The sequence below is a fragment of the Mixophyes fleayi genome, chromosome 2 (assembly GCF_038048845.1).
Source record: "Mixophyes fleayi isolate aMixFle1 chromosome 2, aMixFle1.hap1, whole genome shotgun sequence".
Taxonomy (NCBI): Eukaryota; Metazoa; Chordata; class Amphibia; order Anura; family Limnodynastidae; genus Mixophyes; species Mixophyes fleayi.
Genome location: NC_134403.1, coordinates 129,012,395 through 129,020,237, shown reverse-complemented (window position 1 = coordinate 129,020,237; position 7,843 = coordinate 129,012,395).

Here is a 7,843-nt window from a genome sequence, read left to right as displayed (position 1 = left end):
GCATTGGGAATGTAAAAAAACATAGTGTGGGTTACCATTATGTATTCAAATTAGGAGCATTTAAAGTGAAATAATAACTTTTTAGTGGTAATTACTTTTTCATTTATTAGATTTACTGTATTTGTATCTTTTCTGTGCACAAACCATCATACATTTGTATCAAAGTATCATTTATGTGTTCTTTTGAAATTAAATTTGTATTAAAAAGAATCTAAAGTTGTGTATAGCAAAATGTCCAAGCCTAAAAAGAAACATCACAAAAAGAATTTTAACAGGAAGAGTAAAACTAAATAGTGTATGCCCGTGGTTTCATATAGAGGATCATTACACATATGTGCTGCTGTATGCACTGAAGTTCTGTTTCCAGAGAAGAGCTCTGGAGGTGGACATGTGCCGTCTGAGCAAGACTCAGTTCATTGATAGAGTTGATGTCCTGATCAAAGCATGTCCATGAGCATGCACCCTTCAAAAGTAATGACACATGGACCTCACTAAGCTGAATACAAAAGGCACTGACACCATAGTTTAACATGCCTAAAAATGTATGATTTCACATTGCTAGTTATCAGCCATATCCAACACAGATTACATCTGAAAAAAATCAAAACAGATTATCCCTATCTTGTCATGATAATACCTGTTACGTTTGGCCGTAAAGCGCTATCTGCCAATTTTGTAAGGTCCCAAACCACAGTATACATCCCAGGAATATACTGGATACGGATAGAGAGTATATGTGGATGTTTCTACCTATATGTTAGTACCATATCTCCCAATATCAACGGGACAGTCCCGATTTTAGGGCTCTGTCTTGCCCCTGGACATGTTTGTCCCACGAGCGGGAATGCTGGGGGAAGGGAGTTATGTCTAGCGCATTACAGCACAAAGCAGCTCTCTGGAGGTGTGGCTACACACCCTGTCTGGCTGATGGGGACAGACATGTTGGGAGGTATGCTGTAAAGGTATGGGTTCCCTTATTTGAAACCATTACCCAGACAGTTCAGAAAACCAGAAAGAAGAAAAAATTCATATTTGGTGCTGCTGTGATAATGTCATAGACACCGACATGATCATTGATCAACTCTTTCTACAGAAACTGTGAGGAGCACTGTTAAACAATTTGATAAGGTCAATGGCTAGCGTAGATACACAGGGATGGTTTTTAATGTATCTCATATTTTAGACACTGACTCTAAGACCCAAGTGTTCTTGATAACAGGTCCCACACCCGTGTATGTTTTTTGTGTGTATTTTTAGATTCTGCTTGAAATAGATTGATGTTATCCAGAATCTGAATGTTTAAACCTCTCCAACAGCAGACTACTCCCTTAATGTGTCGTACAGAAAATTACCTAGAATAAACAGGCCTGGATTTCATAAACATATCCTTACCAAGCCTATAGAAGCAGCGGGTGGTATTCTCCTCCTATTGTACATCAATTACTTCCATTTATTTGTGTTACATACAGTTAGTGTTGGGGCTAAGAAGTCCTGAGTGGTGATAGTCATCATTTGGCTCAAGCGCAGATAAAGTAGGGTAAGGGAATAGGTTAAAAATTGCAAAAAAACAAAAAATAAGAGCCTGGATGTACAATCCGGACCAGGTTTATTTTTATATTGTCTAGTTTTCAAACAGTATAACTTAAATTATATTAGTGTAAAACTAACCAGAAATGAATAGCAGCTAAAAAAAAAACAAATTACGGATACATAGAGAAAGAAAATGTTTCTCCCAAAAGTAACCAGCTATTCAATGTTTTAAAAAGTATGCACAAGAAAAATGTATAATATGTATATAATTTATTGTAGCGGTGTACTGTCTTGTTATCATGTAAACAATATTATAACGTTTATTGCACCTACATGAGTGCTGCTACAGTTGGCAATAAGTTGTATACTAGCAATATTGATTATTATAATGTCTTGAAACAAAATAAAAATCTAAATGTATCTCTAAAAATATTTATTGTGTGCTGTAAAAATTGTACATTGCAACATCCAGTAAGTCTAATAAATGTAGTCTGGTTTTGAACACCATTTAATCACAAATGTTTTTTGAAAACAATATTCAGAAACAAAAGAAACATACTGTATGAATGAAGGTATCCTGTAAATAGAAATAAAATTATGATGTTGTGTAACTACAGCCATAGCAACCAAAGCAACCACTGAGGCTGTTATGGGACTCACTATCTGCCCTTATACAAACGATCACAGTGGCATAACATCTGATTGGCTATACTTTTAGAGCCTTTGATGGTATAGGATTTCCCATCTCATGTTGCCACGCAGAGCTTGCTGCTTCTCAGCTAAACAAACTCATAGGGCCTGAGTCATTAAGGAAAGTTAAGCAAGTAAGGCAAAACCATGTTCCATTGGAGGGGGAGGTAAATTTAAAATGTGATGTCAGATTTGTAGTTGGGGTAGGGCATGTCCTAGATCAACTTTACATTTCAGTGTACAAATAAGCAATCAAGTATTTGTGTGCTACATGAACAAACAGCCAGTATTTTCCTTATGTGCAAAATAATAAACTAATTTGCACCCCTTGCATAGCAACATGGCTTTATCCAGAAAACTTGAGTAAGAAAACGTACTCAATTTTTTGCTTAACTTTCCCTAATGAATCAGGCCCATAGTGTCTTTAGATCACAGTCTTTAATTACCTAAATACCTGGAGGATATTTATATAAGACTGGTACCAGTTAATAGAAATTACATAGCATTTTTTGACAATGTTTAAATATCAATGTGAATAAAAATAATACAAAGTTAAAATTAAAGGCCTATAAATGAGATACTGGAGGTACAGGTGATTCCATTTACAGCCACAAGCAATTTGCCACAGAAAGACATCGAAAGTAGAAAATATATCTATAGAGCCTTATTTAGAGTTGGATATAAGCCCATTTCTGTCACATAAAAATGAGATTTACAAAAAATGAATCACACTGGGCATGCACACAACTTACACCCGTACTTTAAGATGAGCGCATCTTATACTTATGGTAACTTGTGCTTGGGAAGTCAGATCAGTGGTGTTTACGAGTAAGTTCAGAACAGTAGGAGTGAGGAGATTCAATTCAACCAGACCCATTAGAGACATGTCTTTTTTTAATTACATTTACCTTTAAGATATGATTTTTGCGCATCCCATAGACCTAGTGCAAATTTCGGAGTTGATGATGACGGCCATATTTTTCGACTGGAATTATCTATATGCTAGATTTGTAGTGTGAACACATGCATTTTTCTGTGTACATATAAGTCACATTTTTATATTTAAATCATGCCCATAGTATGCAATATTTCTTAATGTAAATTGCCCACATGCTGGATGAATGTGGGTGCAGTTTTTACTCTCCTATTTACAATGATATGTAAGCCTGTATTTAGTATTCTCTCCTCCAATTTGTGTGTTGCCACCAACCAAATAAGAAGAAAGCAGTAGAGCTAATGCTCTTTGTGAATAACTTTTCACTAAATGGTGAAATATTAAAAAAAATCCATAGTTATTTCAATATACTGTAATTAGGTTAAAATGAAACACGTTTTCAGTGTATAGACAGTGCAGACCATAATGAATAAAAAAGCACATGGTGGGGAATCAATTGCGAGTAAAGTGCCTCAGGAATGTCCCATGAAGAGACTCAACGGTGATGCCCAACCTGAAATCTTTGCTCATTTTCTTATCGCACCTCTTAGGAGTGTGAACAAAAATGAGTGGAGATTGCTCTATGATAGTTAATGGTAGTGTGTGCAGCCGCAGATCACGATGATTAATTTTCTTGTGTGGGTTTATTATGTAGTTTATTTATTTGAAAGTGTGGCTTAGGAGGGTGTTTAAAATAGATTATATCTAACTACTTTTAATGTAGTAAATCTGGAAGGTGCAATTTTGCACCATGGCAAAACCATGTTGTGTGTGTGTAAATTAAACAGTGCAAAGAGATTTAGAGATGAGATGAGATGGGATGGTATGGGTGTGTGTCCTAGTTCAAACAGCAGGGCAAAAATAAAACTCTCTTGTATTTGTACACTACAGAAGGCAATCTCCTTCATACAAGAAAAACTGTCTTGCATCACAACATGGATAGTTTAGATGCAAGTTTGCACCCTTTAGCGCAGGGGTGGGCAAACCTGTCCTCAAGGGCCATATCCAGTTCATGTTTTTAGGATTTCTTTAATCATGTACAGCTGAGTTAATCTATTTGGCTGGGTCAGTAATTATCCCACCTGTTTCTACAGACAGAAATCCTAAAAACATGAACTGGATATGGCCCTTGAGGACAGGTTTGCCCACCCCTGCTTTAGCAGGATTTACGCCTAACTAAAAATGACACCATAATACCTCCAAACATTATATATATATATATATATATATATATATATATATATATATATATACATATATATATATATATATATATATAAATAAAACAGCAAAAATATATATTACTTCTACTAAATACTGTTCCTGTGAGATGCCTATATCTGCTGTGTTCCTGTATGATGAACAGATAAGAGCAAACAATCTAATCTATCCCCTGGCACATCCTGTGTTGAATACAGCATCCAGAGTTGACGCTCTGTTGCTACCTAGCAGTCAAAGTGGTCAAGAAGATCCAACCAAATAACTAGTAAACAGATGTTGCAGCAGTAACACACACCACCCAGAAGAAACCAGTTCCAGGTGAAGGAGTCTGGTGGTGGCAGTAACTGGCAGTGCACATTTGTGCATAGTTGACAAGTGCAATCGGTGAGAGTCTGGTGGCCAAGCAGCACCAGTAGAAGTGGTCAACAATGGCAGGTTACCTACAGTAACCAAAACCATCAACTATCTGTAAGCCCATTATGTCACATATGTTATCCAATTCAGAAAAAAATGTCCTGACAATGTCTGCCTTGTAATTGTGGCCAATCTTTTATATTAAGTATGGCTTGTATTTCTTCAATTGGAAGCATATTTGGTGCTTGTTTGTAAAATTGTAAGCCAAGGGGAATTCACTGCCTAGTCAGTTTGGTATTTTATTATTAGTTTCATTTATTGTTTGATGAAAAGCACTTTACCTCATAGATAATGATTTTTAGGAGGTCAAGAAATGAATGCTTTCCCAATGCAGTTGGTGATTCAGGCACTTTTTTTTTATTTTTAATATAATGTGGCTGTTCAGTGGGAGCTGCATCTAGTTACATGACTATGTATCCTTCATTATCAATGTTAGACACAACTAGCAGATTGCTTGCATTGTGTACAACTCACCAATGTTTGCATCCATTACAGTTTTATGGATTGTTTGGATGAGGATGCATTTGGATTTATTACCACTGACATTAGCATTGTGTCTTGTATTGTACAATATACTCAGAAACATTATGCTGTCACAAGCACATTTTACTCTTTATGTCCATAACATATTTTAGTTTATAGCGTAGAGGTAAATTATTCTCATTTGCCAATATTGAAGATGGGACAAAAGTAATTGTCCATCTTCATCATTTGAATGACGATCAAAGGCCAGTACTATCATCTCATGATCATCCTCCTGTAACTGATTACAATTAATTAAATTGGCAGTGATTTTTCACAATTTCAGATATATATAGTTCTTTTTCACCAATGCTAAGACCTGACATATTGTCTTCAAAGTCCAGAAATTTGTGATTAAAAAAACCTCTGTCATGACATTAACTGCCCAAAAGCACTTGTTTGCACATATCAATCTGGAAATGGTAATAAGGCCATTTGTAAATAAATTCAGAAAGATTATTTATAAATGAAAACCATTACAGACAGTTGTCATTCTTCCCAGGAGTGGATAAAGGGCCCAACAGCTACATCCAGGGATCTACAGGCTTCTGTCAACACAGTATATGTTACAGTTCATGAACCGACCATGAGGGGAAAAAAGTATGGCTTTATGGATGGTCAAAAGGAGAAAGACCAGGGTCAGACTGTCCCGTCTGCGAAATTCCCTGGTGGGACCTGACACCTGATGGCTCCGCCCTCTTCATTGGTGGGAGGAGCAGGGTACTTTTTTAAAAAAAAAATAAAAACAATAATACTCACGTGTGCCCCTCCTCCCTGCTCCGTTCGCACTGAATGTCGGGCGTGACGTGATGATGTCACGCCCAATATTCAGTGAGTAGTGGCGCAGAGAGGAGCCAGCAAGCAAGAAGACAAGACAAGAAAAGAAAGAATCCAATAGGAAGGTAAGTAGAGGAACGATGGCATGGGGAGGAAAGCAGGACAGCCCAGATTGATGAAGGGGAGAAAAGCGGGACAGCACAGAGTGATGAAGGGGAGGGGAAGCAGGACGGCACAGAGTGATCAAGAGGGGGAAGCAGGACGGCACAGAGCGATCAAGAGGGGGAAGCAGGACGGCACAGAGCGATCAAGAGGGGGAAGCAGGACGGCACAGAGTGATCAAGAGGGGGAAGCAGGATGGCACAGAGTGATGAAGGGGAGGGGAAGCAGGATGGCACAGAGTGATGAAGGGGAGGGGAAGCAGGACGGCACAGAGTGATGAAGGAGAGGGGAAGCAGGACGGCACAGAGTGATGAAGGGGAGGGAAAGCAGGATAGCACAGAGTGATGAAGAGGGGGAAGCAGGACTGCACAGAGTGATGAAGGGGAGGGGAAGCAGGACGGCACAGAATGATCAAGAGGGGAAAGTATGATGGCACAGAGTGATGAAGAGGGGGAAGCAGGATGGCACAGAGTGATGAAGAGGGGGAAGCAGGACGGCACAGAGTGATCAAGAGGGGGAAGCAGGACGGCACAGTGTGATCAAGAGGGGGAAGCAGGATGGCACAGAGTGATGAAGGGGAGGGGAAGCAGGACGGCACAGAGTGATGAAGGAGAGGGGAAGCAGGACGGCACAGAGTGATGAAGGGAGGAGGAGAAGCAGGACGGCACAAAGTGATGAAGGGGAGGGGGGCAGGATGGCACAGAATGATGAAGGGGGGCAGCATGGCACAGTGATGAATGGGGGGCAGCATGGCACAGTGATGAAGGGAGGGTGGGGGAAGCAGGATGGCACAGGGTGATGAAGGGGCGGGAGAAGTAGGGTGGCACCTAGTGATGAAGGGGGAGGGGGAAGCAGGATGGCACCGACTGATGAAGGGGGAGGGGGAAGCAGGAAGGCACCAAGTGATGAAGGGGGAGGGGGAAGCAGGATGGCACAGAGTGATGAAGGGGGCGGGAAAAGCAGGACGGCACAGAGTGATGAAGGGGGCAGGGGGAAGCAGAACAGCACAGAGTGATGAAGGGAGGGGGGGAAGCAGAACAGCACAGAGTGATGAAGGGGGTGGGGGGAAGCAGGACGGCACAGTGATGAAGGGGGCGGGAAAAGCAGGATGGCACAGAGTGATGAAGGGGGCGGGAAAAGCAGGACGGCACAGAGTGATGAAGGGGGCGGGGGGAAGCAGGACGGCACAGAGTGATGAAGGGAGGGGGGGAAAGCAGGAAGGCACAGAGTGATGAAGGGGAGGGGGGCAGGATGGCACAGAATGATGAAGGGGGGCAGCATGGCACAGTGATGAATGGGGGGCAGCATGGCACAGTGATGAATGGGGGGCAGCATGGCACAGTGATGAAGGGAGGGTGGGGGAAGCAGGATGGCACAGAGTGATGAAGGGGCGGGAGAAGTAGGGTGGCACCTAGTGATGAAGGGGAGGGGGAAGCAGGATGGCGCCGACTGATGAAGGGGGAGGGGGAAGCAGGAAGGCACCAAGTGATGAAGGGGGAGGGGGAAGCAGGATGGCACAGAGTGATGAAGGGGGAGGGGGAAGCAGGATGGCACAGAGTGATGAAGGGGGAGGGGGAAGCAGGATGGCACCGA